Source organism: Bos indicus x Bos taurus, chromosome 4 (assembly GCF_003369695.1).
Source record: "Bos indicus x Bos taurus breed Angus x Brahman F1 hybrid chromosome 4, Bos_hybrid_MaternalHap_v2.0, whole genome shotgun sequence".
Classification (NCBI taxonomy): domain Eukaryota; kingdom Metazoa; phylum Chordata; class Mammalia; order Artiodactyla; family Bovidae; genus Bos; species Bos indicus x Bos taurus.
Genome location: NC_040079.1, coordinates 54,639,135 through 54,655,574, shown reverse-complemented (window position 1 = coordinate 54,655,574; position 16,440 = coordinate 54,639,135).

Genomic DNA, 16,440 nt, shown 5'->3' with positions numbered 1-16,440 from the left:
GATGTGAGTCTGAGTGAACTCCGGGAATTGGTGATGGACAGGGAGGCCTGGCGTGCTGCGATTCATGGGGTCACAAAGAGTCGGACACGACTGAGTGACTGATCTGATCTGATAGTACTGATTCTAACCGATCAGAATGAGCCTTAAGCAAATGGTCCAGTTGCAGCATCAGTGCAAACCCCAGTAATGTCAGAGATGTATCTGTGGAGAAGTATGAATGTATATAGACACTAACAGTTCTAGATGTAGCTATACATAAAAGTCGGGAAGGGTTATACTCTAAATATTTACAGTGATCATCTTTGGATTGTAAGATTAAGGGTGATTTTTTTTTTTTTTCTTCATGCTAAATTCATTAGAAAAGACCCTGATGCTGGGAAAGATTGAATATAGGAGGAGAAGGGGACAACAGAGGAGGGGGTGGTTGGATGGCATCACCGACTCAATGGACATGAGTTTGAGTGAACTCCAGGAGTTGGTGATGGACAGGGAGGCCTGGCGTGCTGCCGTCCATGGGGTCAACAAACTATGAATATAAAATAATAGTTTTAAAGGAATAAAGATTTTAAATTCCTTTTCCTGGAAACCTAATGTATGTCTTCTCATATCCAGTGGCATGTATTTTCAGAGGAGATAGCTACAGTGCAGGCATACAGAGGACAAAGTTTCTAACAATAAGTCATTTGATCATCTGGGGACATGAAATATTCAATCCCACTTTATTAGTATCATTCTTTAACTACAGCTGATTGTTAAAAAATAATGTGAGACTGAAAACAAAAAACAAAACTGAATAATTTCTTATGTAAAACAGGGGTTAGAGAAAAACAATCTATTGAAAAAATTTTCTTTTTTCTAAAAAGCCCGACAAATACAAAATACATCTAGTATGGGGCATAGGGTTTTTAATTTAATTATCTGAAGAAACATATTTATGCTTTTCTCCATTTCACCTTCATAGAGCATTTATTAATAATATTTTTTTCAGATGGGATTTCGAAGGTTCAGTTCTCCAGACTTGAGCCATATCCTTTCATATTCTTAAAATCTGCATCACAATTCATTTTTATCAGTCTAATTATGTTCTAAGATAGTGCACTCAAGCTCTCACATAAAATAAATAATTAGCCCAGCTCTCCCCTGTGGGCCCTGTAGAGCACAGCTATATGCCCTGCAGAATGGAAGGGTTTGAATTCTCCCATCCATGTAAACACACTTGGTAAGTGGCTCAACTGGCCTTTCCCAAGGCTGTTCTGAGACCAGCAGATTGAAGGCTTCTGCTGAAGAATTGTTAATCATCCAGCACACGCCATGAAACATTCAAAAGACTGTCTCATCTTTGAGAAAGTAATCTCCAAATTGTGTTCATTTCAAAACAGAAAATAAGAGAAGTGAGCTGCGCTGGGGAAGATAGGGGCTGTCACAAGCATGGGAAACACTTGGGATTCACCCATCATCAATGGATAAGCAGTTGTTATGTACAGACTACTGCACAATGCTGTCCTTGCTGACGGGGCATATGCGAAGACATAAGTTATTTACAGTGGATTAACATCCATGGAAATATAATAAGAAGAAAAAGGCATTTCAGAGAGAGGATGAGATTGATTGCAGGTAAGTTGTACTGGAAATGAACAAATCATTTAAGGATGACTTTTCAGTGCTCTGTTGGTGACTTAAAACACGGCACTAAGGTGCCAGCTAGACAGTCACCTACTAGTGGACAGTGAAACTTTGGGAAGAGATTGAACACAGCGGTGAAAGTTCAAGGACAGAAGAGGAAGGGATAAAGTAGAAGCCCTGGAATCAACTCGTGGATGGAGTGGAAAGAAGAGGCAGGAAGGAGGCGCACTGCTCGGCAAACAATGGCAGTATGATCCAGAAGGGCAGTGAGGATTTTGTGCGTGCTCTAGGCTAATCAAATGCTCAGATCATCCATTCAACCATAACCTCTGCTGGCAAATCTCTGGGTCCTGGACTTTGGTTACACCTTCCCCTTTGGTGCCCTGCAATCCAACTGATATCTACCCAGGTTCCTTCCTATTCCCTTTTCTCCATTCCTGGTTCTTTTCTTCACTTCCTGTCTCCCTCATTTAATTCCTTGGTTTGCATTCTCATTTCCCATCACTCGTGTTTTCAACTTTTTCTTGTTCTGCACCTTAGGCATGTGACTAATTTCGGGGAATGAAGTTAGTATTAGTCTTATTTTTGTTAAGCATGTTACATGTACAGAAATATCTGAGGCTTTAGAAAAACCTTCAAAAGCACTCACAAAATATTTCTATGAACTGAAGCAATGTGAAGCCTTAGTACAAGAGGCCACCATGGCACAAAAACCTGCGAAAACACGGTAGGAAAAGCAAAACAGGTTCCTATTGATGACAACATAGGACTAACATTGGCATAGCTCTATATACACACAATACTTTCACAGCTATGGTCTCCTTTGCCCTCAAAATAAAGCCATGAGGTGGTGAAAGCAAAACTAATAATGTTGATGTTGAGAATAAGAATAACAAATAACAATACTAAGGTCTTTCCGTTAAGTATCTCAGTTCTTTCTCACAACTGTGTCTGAGAAAAGGAGCATAGTCTTCTCCACTTTGTCGATAAGAAAACTGAGGAACTGAGATTTTGAGAAGCATGTATCCTTTGATCCAGCAGTTCTATTTTGAAGTATCACCCTGCAGATCTACCTCCATATGGCCAATGTGTTGTATGTACAAGAATATTAATTGCAGCCTTATCTATAGTAGTCGAAAATTGGAAACTGAAATGTGCATCAATTGGTGGCTAATACAAGTAAATTTCCATACTCTTATACAACGGAAAGCATCCAGCTTATAGGTTATGAGTAAGATGCAGACACGGATCATGGTATGTTATCATTCATTCATTTGTGTGTGGGGAAATACACACAGGTGATGACATCTGGAAGGACACACAGGAATTAGTTGTTGCCCCTGGGGAAGGGACAGAGAGGCTACGGGTCAAGGAAAAAGACTACACTTTTTGAATTCTGTATCACATATGTGTGTCCTACATCTCAAATTTTTTCAAAAATATTAAAAGTAAATAATTTTTACAGATAATAAAAAGTAAAGTCACATAGAGAACAACTGAGGGGGTGAGGACTGGGTGCTGAGCCTCCTGACTATAAAGCGGATGAGGAACCCACCGCTTTCATTTTCAAAGGTAAAGAAACTGACTCCATGAGGTTAAATGGCTTGCCCAAGATTACAAAACCAGTAATGGGTGAGCCAGGCTTCCAATGCCAATTGCCCAGCTGTGATGACAGGAATTCCCTTTTTATTGTTCAAATAAAATAGAGCAATCCCATGTGGAGAAGGCACAATAGAGAAGAAAGAGCATGGGGAATCAAAATAGAAATTTCTGGTTGAGAAGAAGGAAATAAAGGGACATTTAATATATGAGGATTTAAATCTCAACCTCCATGGCTGCTCCTCTCATTTCCTAATCAGTGAGTTTCGCTTGGCACTTACCTAACAACAAAGGCGAGGCTGCACATGAATAACAGTTATTATCACCTTCAATAGACTTGAGGTTCTTGAAGGCTGCAGCCATTCATTCATTCAGTCATTCAGCAAATACTTACTGAATGTTCTATCTGAGCAAAGAACAGGGAGATAAAACCGACACAGCTTCTTATCCTCAAAGAATTCACAGGCTATTTGGGAAAGACTGTTTCTCATATGTCACTTACATATCACACTATCCCCTAAGATGTATAGTTGGAAACATTGTAGGTCACCAGCAAGATTTACTAAATAATTAAGTCTGAGTAGACACAACATACCTCCTAAGTACTGTGAAAGATGGTTTCCTTTCCAGGAGCTTGTCCTGAACCCCATTCCCCACCACACAGTCCTTCACTGAGTCTCTACACCTGAAAGAAAACTTTTCATTCAAGGGCATGGAAAACAAGGTGGTAACTTTGGCTTAAACCAACGACAATAAAAACACAAACGCTGAAAATGTTGGATTCCAAGCTATAGTTTCTCAGCAAAGAAATGTGATTCCATCTCTATTTTCTCATTTTATTTATAAGTGTTTTGCTGCAAAGTGGGTGAACTGCCGAGCTCCATGTCACAGCCTGCAGCACAGCGAACTGGCTTTTTCTGAAGCTCATAATGTGATAATTAAATTGCTAACAGGCACCTTAGTGATGGCATTTGCTGAAGATGTGAAAGCCCTCTCACAATTGCACCTTTTCTGGAGGGGACTCGTCACTGGAAGCACAGTGATCAACTCACGGTGTCTTTTTTTATATATATTTTGCCATGAGTACATTAAATTTTTATGTGGAGCGAAATGGGACAGGACTTGTTTCCCTTCCACTGCACAATGATTTATTACCCAAAAAAGACGGCAGAACTAATTAGCAGAGTAATTAATTAATATAAATTTGCATATTTGCATTTGCAATTAGTGCAGCCGACTGATTAGTCTGAAAATGAGAAGTTTGACTCATTAGATGTTAGTGTCTGCTGGACCAGAAAGCGGCTGCCAGATGAGGCGGAAAAGGGTGGAATAAGCATGTGTGTTTCTTTTGTTAGAAGAATGGAGAATATGCTCAAATATCTGGGGCCAGACATCAGGGTTCACAATTTAAAAAAAAAACAGTAAATTATTTGCTTCCATTTCTGCTACTCAATGTTCCTTGCCCTTTTGCCTACAGCAAGTTATTCCAACCAACCCTGGAAGTCAGCACGCCCCTCAGACCGGGCTCCTCCTATTCCCCAAAGGCAGAGGGGTCTATGTTGTTTGTGGGTGAACGGGAAATCTGTCCTGGTTTGATGTCCCAGGAATCTGACTCCTGCACCCAATTCGGTGGTTCTGTCAAAACAGTTCTCTAGTGCTGATGAAGCCCCTCAGGGGACTGCAGGCTACACTACCTTCCCTTCAGGGGGCTCTGATTGCAGTTTCTTTGTTCCTCCAGCTGATAGCTGAGCTCAAAGCTCTCCTAGCTAGTTGACTGAGTGAATCCATTTCTGCAAGATGACATGGGGCAAATAAACTATAAACATGCTCACAGACATGCAGACGCACATTCTTCAAATAATAGACATTAAGCACCCATAGTAAAATGAGGGATCTGCTAAAAAGTGTCCAGGAAAGTTGGGGAATCAGGACGAATGATAAACAGCATCTTCATTGATTTGACTTCACTAAACCTATTTTCAGGGTAAGGATGCACATCGCGATTGGGAAGAGCCTGACTTGGTGAGAATGCCTTCTTTAGGATTCTGTTGTTGTTTTCAGTCGCTAAGTCATGTTCGACTCTCTTGTGACCCCATGGACTGCAGCCTGCCAGGCTCCTCTGTCCATGGGATTTTCTGGGCAAGAACACTGAAGTGGGTTGCCATTTCCTCCTCCAGGGGATCTTCCTGACCCAGGGATAGAACCTGTGTAGCTTTCATTGACAGGCGGGTTCTTTACCACTGAGCCAGCTAGGAAGTTCCTTTAGTAATAAGTGGTACATTTAGCCTCAAGTCAAACCAAAAGGGGGATAAAAATTATTTCATTTGTTTTCTTAACATACATTCTAACACTGAAATGAATTGTATATACTTTCCTTGGTGTCGTCTACCTTTTACAGAAGCTAAAAGAAATTTCCCTGATAGCTCAGTTGGTAAAGAATCCATCTGCAATGCAGAAGACCCTGGTGTGATCCCTGGGTTAGGAAGATCCCCTGGAGAAGGGAAAGGCTACCCACTCCAGTATTCTTGGGCTTCGCTTGTGGCTCAGCTGGTAAAGAATCTGCCCACAATGTGCGAGAGACCTGGGTTTGATCCCTGGGTTGGGAAGATCCCCTGGAGAAGGGAGAGGCTACCCACTCCAGTATTCTGGCCTGGAGAATTCCATGGACCATATAGTCCATGGGGTCACAAAGAGCTGGACACGACTGAGTGACTTTTACTTTCAAAAGAAATTTCTGAAAATATTTCACTTTAGCTCAATTCTACCCATTTTTTGGTAGAGGAAAATTACCCCTGAGCTTTGTTAATTTATTAGATAACTTTCTAAACAACACAGTTAGTAATGTTGAGGGTCAACTCTTGTCCTTGTGAACTAGAGAGATTCTAGAGAGGAAATATACACGCACATTACATTAGAGTTGTACTTTTACTCATCTTTTTTTTTGCATTATATTTTCCATGTTCAAATAACATCAGATGCCTCCCTGACCACAAACCCTAAGCCAGGGCCTCTGCCTGGCACATTCCAGGGGACAGCCATCCCACAGTGGCCCTACTTGCCCTTCAAAACTCCCTCAGACTTCACCTCCCCAACTGCCCACAGGCAAACTTATCTTTTGTCCTCCAACACACTTGGCCCTTGCCCCAACACAGTGCTTGACAGGCAGTATTCTATCTCTTATATCTTCACCTCACTTCTTAGACCAATCCCTTTTTTAGACATAGCTATCTTATATTTGTATCTTAGAGCCTGGCACACTACCTGATATACAGTAAAAAATAAATGCTTGTTAAATCACTGCACGGATGAATTAAGGAAGCCATTTATGGTTTGATGGGCTTCCCTGGTGGCTCAGATGATAAAGAGTCCAGCTGAAATGCAGGAGACCTAGGTTCCATTCCTGGGTTGGGAAGATCCCCTGGGGAAGGGAATGTCTACCCACTCTAGTACTCTGGCCTAGAAAATTCCATGACAGAGGAGTCTGGCAGGCTACAGTCCATGGGGTCACAAAGAGTCAGACATGAGTAAATGACTTTTGCTTTTACTTTATAGAAAACATTCATCAAGAGATTTGCCTACAAGGTTAAAAAGCCGCTCCAAAACATATGCAAAGAAATAAGTATCTTGAAATGTAGTCAAATAAGACAAAAGAAAACAAAAATGAGCCGTGGATCGGTACAGTCCCCAGTTCAAACTTTTACTTGCACTTCCCTTGCCTTGGTTTCTCCCTTTCTCAGTGCTTAAACAAAAACCTCTGGTACTTAACTCTTTGGCATTTTACCTCCCCAGACTCACTTATTTTTCACATAGATATTCAAAACAAGACTAAACAAGTAGCTTGAATGTTATTTTCAACCATAACCTAAAGCTAACATATGACTAGTAGTCCTAAAGAATTGGAGCTGGTGAGTTGGATTAAAAACAAATGCAGGGACTTCCCTGGCTGTCCAGTGGTTAAGACCTCACCTTCCAGTGCAGAGAGTGCAAGCTGGGTCCCTGTTTTGGGGAGTTAGGATCTCACATGCCTCGTGGCACCAAAGCCAAAACATGGAACAGAAGCAATATTGTAGCAAATTCAATAAAGAAGTTAAAAAAACGTAAAAAATATTAGTGGTGACTGCTACTGCTGCTGCTGCTGAGTCGCTTCAGTCGTGTCCGACTCTGTGCGACCCCATAGACGGCAGCCCACCAGCCTCCCCCATCCCTGGGATTCTCCAGGCAAGAACACTGGAGTGGGTTGCCATTTCCTTCTCCAATGCATGAAAGTGAAGAGTGAAAGTGAAGTCACTCAGTTCGTGGTGAGGCAGACTTAATGTGGTGTGAATCCATGGTGAAAGGCAACAAGTCTGCTTTGATCCATTATCAGTTTTTGTTGCTGTTGTTTGTGCGTTTTGCTGTCAGTTATACAGTCTTTCCTGGTATACCCTACCCAGGTCTTTTTCAACAATACTCTCCTGTTCCTAGGGCAAGCATCGAGCACAATGGCTGTAATACAAGGGCATTTGACCAAGGTGAAATGGGTCTTCATAAGCTCCCCTGGAACTTAACTAGATGGTACTTTATAGTATCTATACAGATGTCACCAGAGATCCTAAGACACACTGAGAGCAAATTCTTGGTTATAAACTTTTTCTTCACCTACAAATTTTTATACACAAATACTAAACTGGTAGGCACTCAGTCACTCATGTATTTGTTGGTCTGTGTGCTTTAAATTTATTCTCCATATACCTCCAAGATTTGAGGTAGCTATTGAGTTGAATGTTTTTATATCCTTTGTAGAGCAATTCACCATTTAAAAAGATTCCTTGTTTCCTAACAGTGCCATAATACATATGATGAAATATATCTTTCTATTTGTTTCTATAAACTGCATGGTTTATTTTCTGGAAATGTATCACAGATATATTGAGAGGATACCAGCAACGATAATGGATGGCAATACCTTCTGTCTTTATCACTGGAATAGAGGGAAAATCAAGTTGTATCTCAGAAAATGTACGGCAGGAATAGCTATAATTGTCCATTCCATATTTGCTTGTTGAGAAAACGAGGAGTGATTTTTAAACTTGTCGGAAGACATAAATTAAGATTTGCTTATCCATTTAGCCATCTCCAAATGAGACATGAAAATACAGACTCATGCAAGACTACAGTCCAAACATGGCTTTTCTTTTGTACTAAGGCTTTGATTTTTTGTTTTTGTGATTTAATTTCCTATTCAGACAGTGATCAGAAACAAAAGAGGTTTCATGGTGAGGGCTGATCTTTATATTTAGAAAGTTACAACCCAAAAGGGACACACAGCTCTGCTAAGAGCAGAAACTTTTTTGTGTGCCTTGCTAACTTAAACTGATTTTTTAAAAGACTCATTCCAGATCACTAGTCCATTAGGTGAATTAAACGCTTTGGCTATTTTAGTAAAACACACTGCAGGCTTTTAACATTTTTTCTGAAAAGGGAAGCACTTATGCCCCATGCAGGGCCCAAGTCTTCAGCAACTGCACTTCTCTGTGGGTTTTGCCTCCCTGGAATCCTCACTGACTGGCAGGCTCCTTCTGACCACCGACCTCTAACATTTCAAATAGTATTTTGTGAATTCATCCTCTATCTTTCACAAACTATAAGGTTTAATAGCGATTAACACTAGACCACAGCACTTTCAAATTAACGATAGCCCTGCCAGTTCTAATTGGTATTCTAATTAGCCCAACCAATTCAACTAATTAAGCACATTAAACTTTTTAACAAAGGCTATCTTGCTTTGTGTGTTGTAAAATGGAATCTAAGAGGGGTGGAGATGGTGGTGGGGGCAAGGGGGATAAGAACAAGTGTGCATTTCCATTACAGACCTAGAGCAGGGGGGATGGGCTGAGGCGCCATTTGACGGGGTGATGGGTCAGAGCAGCCTTGTATTCAATGGGGTGAAAACAGGTTCATGCAGCCATGGTACCCTGAGACTTTTTATAAGTGGTATTAAGGACAAGCCAGCTCTGTGTTGGTTCATGATGAAGTGGAACCATAAACCGTCCAGCTTTATGTACAGTGTGATCTTTGTTACAATGAAGGAGATTGAGGCTATATAATTGCAAAATGTGTTTAGTTGAAATTCCTGTTTTCAAAAGTCTGTGCTCTGGTAAACTTGACAATGGAGCAGGAAGAGCAGTGCAAGCTACCCTGGGGGCTGGCCAGACTTACACTGAAAATCAAAAATGTGGTGTCATCTCCAGTCCCCTATTGTTCTCACATTTCATATCCAATTTGCAGTAGATTCTGTGATCCCTTCCTTTAAAATAGATTCAAAATCTGGTGACCTCCCTCACTTCCTATATCCAAGCCATCATAGGGCCAAAATGTAAGGGGATGCCCACCCCTAGGATTGGACCCCAGTGCTCACATGACCTGAAGGGTGACTGCCTCCTTCAATTTAGAATCTCAGGTACCCCACTCCCTTTCCCACCATCACAGCTCCGCATCCACCATGTCTCTCACCCCACACCCGCTTTTGCCTCAAGACCTCCTCCACCATACATGCATGCATGCTAAGTCGCTTCAGTGTGTCTTACTTTTCATGGCCTTGTGGACTATAGCCTGCCAAGCTCCTCTGTCCATGGCATTCTCCAGGCAAGAATACTGGAGTGGGTTGCCAAGGGCTTCCCTGGTGGCTCAAATGGTTAAGAATCTGCTGTTACAATGTGGGAGATCCAGGCTCAATCCCTGGGTTCGGAAGATCCCCTGGAGAAGGGAATGGCAACCCACTCCAGTATTCTTTCCTGGAGAATTCCATGGATAGAATTCTCTATAGGTGAGCTACAGTATATGGGATCACAAAGAGTTGGACACCACGGAGTGACTAACACTTTCACCACCATGCTTCTGCTCTCTTACAAATGTTGTTCTCCGACAGCAGCTCAAGGCCCTCCAGTGACTGCCTGTCACACTTAAGAGAAAGTCTAAAATCCTCACCAAGGCTTGCCAGGCCATACATGATCCACAGCTAGATACCTCTTTGGCAATCTCTCATATTTTTCTCTTACTTGGTCACTACATTCCAAGCCTGAGTATAGGCGAGAGGGGATACATTGTCTGTAGAGAATTATTTTTTATTTTTTGTGTAGACAATTTTTAAAGTCTTTATTGAATTTGTTATAATGTTGCTTCTGTTTTATGTTTTGTTTTTTTGGCTGAGAGGCATGTGGGATCTTAGCTCCCTGACCAGGGATCGAACCCATGCCACCTGCATTGGAAGGCAAAGTCTCAACCACTGAACCACCAGGGAAGTCCTGGTAGATAATTTTTAAAGGTTTAAAACACTGACATATTCAATCTGCTTTATATAATCTCCATTTTACTAGCAATTCTAAACCATGCCAGTGAAAATACTCTCATCAAAAAAAAAAAAAAAACAACAAACTCTTGTTGTACTTAGTCTGTGCTGTTCAATATAATATCTACAGAATCCTTAAAACATGACTGGAGTAATTGGGAAACTAGATTGCACATGTTTAAATTTTAATTTAAATTTAATTAACTTAAATTTTAAAGTTTTCAAATATGAGAAAACTTTTAAGAATGTTTTCTAACAACTTGCGTATGTAAAAGTACTTTTTAGCTGTAAATTTTATGAAATCTAAATACAGATCAAGTATTCCTGGTAAAAACAGCATACTAATGGGAAAGTGCTATAATGTAAAATATACATCAAATATCGAACAACACAAAAATAAAGAATGCAAAGCCCCTCATTAATGAATTTATATATTGAATAATACAAATTGAAATGGTAATAGTTTGGTTATATTGGAAGAATTCAAATAGCTTGTTAAAATCAGTTTCACTTGTTTCTTAATGCCTTTTTTAATCTATGGGTACCAGAAAATTTTAAGTGACATGTGTGGCTCACATTATGTTTCTATTAGAAAGCGTTGGTCTAAGTTTTAAACCATGCAAATTTCTGCCTATAGGCAAAATTCAGTCCACCACCTGTTTTTGTACAGGCCAAGAGTTAAGAATGGTTTTGCCTTTTTCAATAGTTGAAAAATATGAAGAGAAAAATTAATATTTTATAATGTGAAAACTGTATGAAATTCAAATTCTGTAAATAGAACTTTGTTGGAACACAGTCATGCCCATTTGTTTATATATTGTATAAGGCTGCTTTCATATTACAACAGTAAAAGAGACCCCATAACCCGCAAAGCCTTTATAAATTTTTACCATCTGGCCTTTGAGAGAAAAGTTTATTCACCTCCATTCTAAAGAAATGATTCGGTTGTTTTGAATTTTAATATGCATTCTAAAGAGAATTAAGTTCAGAAAACTCCAAGTTACGTAGTTGACCCCTGACACACAGCACTATAAGCCAGGCACAAGAATACAATTTTTTGAAAAGGCACAGATACTTTAGTATAGGATTGTAGTGACAGTTGGATAATGGAATAAAGCACCCAATAGAGCCTAGCAGTAAGCCTCAAATGAAAGCCCTTGAGCCCAAAAAGAGTTTCCGGAGGGGCTATCACAGACCTTCATGGTGGTCCAATGGTTAAGATTTCACGCTTCCACTGCAGGGGATATGGTTCAGTTCTGATCAGGCAACTAAGATCCCACATGCCATGCAGCCAAAAAGCAAACAAACAAACAAATACCACAAAGGAACTCACACAGTCCAAAAGAAGAGACAGACAGGTAAGCAGGTACTTACAATTCTTTGTGAAAACATAGCAGTCCATGCATCTAACATAGTCTGAGGAAGATATCAATTAATGAGCCTTCAGACTGACTCTGGTATTTCTAAAAGGCCACTTTTGCAATATAATCATCACATCTCCAATTCTGAAATTTGTGTGCACTAAAATTTCAGTATTATTGGTGGTAAATGACAGAAACTTAAACCAGATTTTTTTTTACGTTTTTTATTAAAGTAGAGTTGATTTTCAATGTGTCGATCTCTGCTTTAAAGCAAAAGTGACTCAGTGATACATACACATACATGCACATATATATACATATATATATTCTTTTCCTTTATAGTTTATTATAGGATATTGAATATAGTTCCCTGTGCTACACATTAGAAGCTTGTTATTTATCCATTCTAAGTATAATAGTTTGCGTCTACCAACCCCAAACTCCCAGTCCATCCCAGACTTTTTAAATTTATTGTTACCACACTAAAAGTCTGAGGTAGCCGGCTTCAGATATGGCTTGATCCAGGGGTTCAAAAAATGCCATTAGGGATCCTCACCATGTCTTGGCCTCTCTCTTATGTGCCTCTTCTTTTATCAGTTTCCCCTCAGGAGTGGTCAGGATGGCACTAGCAGCTCCAGACTGACATTCGTCCAGCTCTGCAGCTTCAGTGGTTTAAAAAAAAAGTGTCTTTTTCCAATAGTTTTATCAGAAGCCTGGAGCTGACTTTCACTTGGGGCAAATACCGATCCCCAAGCATGTACTTGATTCAGGGAACAGAATTTGTTTACTGGCCAGAATTGGGCCCTGGATCTAACCTATCTCCGGAGGTGAATTTAGGACCACTGAAAGCATGTGGACTGAACAGGGCTCATCTGCCAAAGAAAAGAAGAGCATTTTGCCAAAATATACAGAGATGACTCTTGGCACTCGGAAACAGATGGCCACTACAAGTAAGCAAAAATTCAAAAAAAAAAAAAAGAATAAATAAATAAATCAACAGTGGTCCAGAAACTTAAGAAAATAACTAAAGCTGTGATTTGTTAAATAAGAACAGCCTCTTTTGCATTATTCAGATGTTACGATTAACCAAGTAACTGCTTTCATATGGAGAAAATAAAACAATATAGCAGATAAATTAGCAGATAAAATGTTTGCCCACAATTATTTTTTAGGATTTGCTGTTCTTAAAAAAAAAAAACTCATATGAAATAAGTATAATTCTAATCACAAATAGTTTAGTCTAATATTTTTCATTTCCATTTTAAGCATTCTTATAAGGATGATTCTAGATTTTTGTGCCAACTATTTCCATGAAATCATATTTATTCATTGGGGTGTGTGTATGGATCTATGTAAGATATATGTAGCTCTGTGTTTGACTTGTAAAACAGAAATAAAGGAAGAAAATGTTTCCCTTTTTAAACTATGTTTTAAAGTAAACAAAATAGATCATAATTTTTCGTCACCATTTGCTAGGCTAGGGTTAGGGGCATGTGAATAAGCATTCACCCCAGAACAAAATTTAGGAGGGTGCCTATTATAAAGTGGGGGCTTCCTTGGTGGCTCAGATGGTAGATTCCACCTGCAATGCAGGAGACCCAGGTTCAAGCATTGGGTCAGGAAGATCCCCTGGCGAAGGGAATGGCTACCCACTCCAAAATTCTTGCCTGGAGAATTTCATGGACAGAGGAGCCTGGTGGGCTACAATCCCTGGGGTTGCAAAGAGATGGTCACAACTGAACAACTAACACTTTCACACATTTCTATTATAAACTAAATAAATATCTACACTCCAAAAAATTTGTAACTGAAGCCCTGACTCTCAGTGTGATGGTTTTTGGAGACAGGGCCTTTGGGATGTAAATAGAGTGAGATTAGGTCATGAGGTTGTGTCCCTCATCATAGTATTAGTGGCATTATGAGATGAAGAAGAGCTCTCTCTCTCTGTGTCTCCTTCGCTCCTCCAGTTTGTGCTCCAAAGAAAGGTCGTGTGAGGACACAGTGAGAGGTGGCCATCTGCAGACTGGGAAGAGAGTCCTCCTTCACTAGAAACCAAATTGGCACATTGATCTTGGACTTACAGCTTCCAGAACTATGAGAAGTAAATTTCTGTTGTTTAAGCTACCCAGTCTAGGTTTCTTTGTGATAGCAGCCTGAGCAGACTAAGAGAGCATCAAAATCAATATAAATAACATTTTAATACAATGTTTTTAAAATTAAAAATCAATGCAAAAATCCACAAAGAATAAAATATCAAAATTCTAAATCTTCTGGGGCCTAATCTAGTTATATTGCACCTGCTTATGATGTCTTAGTAACTATGAAGATAGTTTTGATTATTAAGCTTTGAAAACTCTTTCTGGAGTTCCCTGGGTAAAGACTCTCAGTGTCTTGGCACTGAGGATGGTGCTCCTGCAAGGCTGACTTCGTGAGTGTGCCACCTGTGTGGGCACTCACTCAGAAGGACACTGTACATAGAAGGATTTGATAGTTGGTTAGTGATCTACATGTTGCCATCTTGAAAGTCTTAATAATCTCTGAACTAGGGTCCCTGCATCCTCAGTTTATTCTCAGCCCCACTAATTATGTAGCTGGCCCTGTACACCTGCCTCAGGTGCCCTTTACTCAATAATAAGATAAAATCCACAATAAAGAAGACATGCTACATATATACAATGGCATACTACTCAGCCATAAAAAAGAATGAAATAATGCCATTAGCAGCAACACAGATGAACCTAAATATCATCATACTAAATTGTCAGAAAAAGAAACACCATATGACATCACTTGTATGTGAAATCTAAAATATGACACAGATGAACACATCTACAAAACAGAAAAAACAGAAACAGACCCACAGACATAGGGAACAGACTTGTGGTTGCCAAGGACGAGGAGGGGGGGGGATGGATTGGGAGTTTGAGATTAGCAGATAAAAACTATTATAAAATGGACAAACAACAAGGTCCTACTGTATATTCAGTTTTCCATAATAGGCCATAATGGAAAAGAATATGAAAAAGAATGTATATATGTATAACTGAATCACCCCACTGTATAGCAGAAAGTAACACAACATTGTAAATCAACTATATTCAATAAAATAAAACATTTTTTTTTAAAGGTAAAATCCTTGATTCCACAGACCCTACACTGAAATCCAGCTGTACCTAAACCTTACCCCAGTCACAAAGGGAGACTATAAAACACTTGAGATAAAAGAGAAAGCTGGATTTCACCCTGCAACGTACTAGTCATCACAAAAGCCAATAAGAGAAAAAAGAGAAAGAAAAGTAGATCAGTGAGGCAGGTTCAAAATATCCATCGGACTCATCATAAATAAAAGCACATTGGCCCTTGGCAGGATACTGTATGTATTCCATCAGAAGTTTCAGCCTTGCAAGATACTCCAAGAGAAAGGAAGTCACTCATGGTAGTTTAACAAATTTGGGACATGTTTCTACCTCCTGCTTTTGGAAAGTTATAATGAGCTTTGTTATATGGAAGAATTCAAGAAAAAAAAAATACCTTAGACCATGCAATTCTTTTCTTTGTGAGTCCCATTAACAGTCTAGTATTCATTGGGAAACACTGTAAAAGTGCATAGCATATTAATCAGAAAGTGTAGCCTATAAGGAAAAAGCAACTTGGGTTCCAAGAATAAAAGAAGTATAGAGAGTTGCCAGGTAAAACACAGGATACCTAGTTAAATTTGAATTTCAGAGAGACAATAAATACTTTTTAGTATAAGTTTTTCCCACACATAAATTTGTCTGAAATTCCAATTCAACTAGGCATCCTGCATTTTTATTTGCTAAATCTGGCAATCTTAGTAGTATACCCATTCTGCCATGTCCCCCAACCAGGTGTATTTCATATGGAGAGTGGGTGGCTTATGAAAACTGGAAGATGAAGGAAATAAAAGAGGCAGACACTTCTAAAAGGTATTCCAAGGTCCTTGTAGGTTAGGGGGTAACTCCCAAAGCACAGAGATTCTCAACCACATAGAGGTCTAAAAGTACTATTGGCCAGGCCCTACCTCCAATGACAGGTGGTAGGTAGATTCATCCATTAGGCACAGTACACAAGAATAAAAATTATAAACATATATATATATATATATATATATCTTTTTTTTCTGTATGTGTTGTGCTATTCTACGCTTAGTCACTCAGTCGTGCCTGACTCTTTAAGACCCCATGGACTGTAGCCTGTCAGGCTCCTCTGTCCATGCGGATTCTCCAGGCAAGAATATTGGAGTGGGTTGCCATGCCCTCCTCCAGGAGATCTTCCCAACCCAGGGATCGAACCCAGATCTCCCACACTGCAGGCAGATTCTTTACCATCTGAGCCACCAGGGAAGCCCAAAAATACTGGAGTGAGTAGCCTATCCCTTCTCCGGGGGAACTTCCTGACCCAAGAATAGAACCAGGGTCTTCTGTATTGCAGGGGGATTCTTTACCAGCTGAGCTATCAGGGAAGCCTATTCCATATATAAGCATATAAATAACATATTATTATATAATA